Source organism: Gigantopelta aegis, chromosome 6 (assembly GCF_016097555.1).
Source record: "Gigantopelta aegis isolate Gae_Host chromosome 6, Gae_host_genome, whole genome shotgun sequence".
Lineage (NCBI taxonomy): Eukaryota > Metazoa > Mollusca > Gastropoda > Neomphalida > Peltospiridae > Gigantopelta > Gigantopelta aegis.
The window spans coordinates 99,978,716-99,980,143 of NC_054704.1; the positions used below are offsets into that span (position 1 = coordinate 99,978,716).

Genomic DNA, 1,428 nt, shown 5'->3' on the forward strand with positions numbered 1-1,428 from the left:
GTCGTGTGACATTTTTCAATATTTACGACATATTTGTGGCAGAAAAATTGCGATATTTGTGGCAGGCAAATTGCAACATTTATCATCGAAATGACATTTATCAATTTTTAGACTTTTGTGGGCACTACAGACGCCCGTAGGTGTAACGCCCTCTGATATAACGCCCACGTGAACCAGTCTACAAAATTGTTGAGCACTTCAAGGTAAAACAAGCGAAGCATGTTTTAAGCACTAGTCAATATCTACACGTCTGCTAATTATTATTTTTATCTGATTGCCTGTATGGAAAAATCAATAATGAAGTTGTATTACTATTTTATCTTAAAAAAATCAAAGAGCTCCGTTAATACTAGTAACCAAATATTGAACCCATAAGCGTAGTGACGGGAGACCGTGGATAGAGGGGGGGGGGGGGGGGGGGGGGGGGTTACAACTGCCCACCTACTGCTGGAGCAAGTCCTCAAATTCTGGCATAAACGATAGAGATATTCGGTCAAAATGTGCTGACCTGAGACCTTTTTACGATGTATTTCCATCATTCTACAAGAATAATTGTGTAAACATGCGTAGTGATTCGTTTTCAGCCTAATATAGCTGTTTGGCAGTAATGCTATTGTGAAAAAAGAGTTGTATTCAAATTTGGGCATTTTCATTTTAGTTTTCGTTTAATTAATTGTCCTTGATTGAATCATTAACTACTAATATTTGTGTTAATTTGTGGCTAAGTTTGATAGAGTAATTTAAAATTAAAACACCTGCTCCTACTGCTCATATTGTCAGTTACGTTGAGTCCATTTTTTCTTAAGGTGATGTGAGGTTGAAATAATTCCAAGATTATTATGCAAACACATTAATTATAATTTCATATTACAATTGCACTTAACGAGGGTCGCATATTTGTTTATTATGATATCTGTAAACTATACATGAAATTACTTTATTAGATAAAACTAAAATCTTACCTAGTACTGGCGGACCCTGTCTCCCCTTTACGATAATCCCTGGTCCACAGCTGACATATGACAGGAAAAAGGCGGAGGGCTGTATAAGGATTTTGGACACCTCCCATACTCCTAACGCCCAGCGAAGATGCTGTTTCAGCTAACCCATTATGGAAGTAGACTTACACCGTGAAATATAGTCAGGTGAAAAACTAACTAAACTGATTCCTGGAAGAATTGGCAACTAAGACCAACAGGTTTTGTATTGTTAACAGGATATTCACGGGCGCCTGCCTATCACTGGCAACAGCTGTGTTAGTAAAGGCTTGTGTCTCTATAATAACAGTTTTGTTTCTAACGACAGCTGTCAACCAATAATGCTACTCAAGTGCATGCTGTCTTCCGTTGCCGTTAACATAAAATCGGTGGTAGGTGTGATTTATCATGTGCAATCAATCCCAAAACCAGTTAAAATAAACTATTTGAT

At 37.5% G+C, this 1,428-nt stretch overlaps 1 protein-coding gene across 1 annotated transcript in view; it reads right to left on the bottom strand.

Moving 5' to 3' along the window:
• Positions 1–1,195, bottom strand: part of LOC121375138 (pendrin-like) — a 69,622-nt gene extending 68,427 nt beyond the window's left edge. Inside the window, exon 1 of the mRNA XM_041502394.1 lies at positions 963–1,195. The gene's annotated coding sequence lies outside the window, so the exon portion shown is untranslated. The remainder of the gene's footprint in view (positions 1–962) is intronic.
• Between the last annotated feature and the right edge of the window lie 233 nt (positions 1,196–1,428).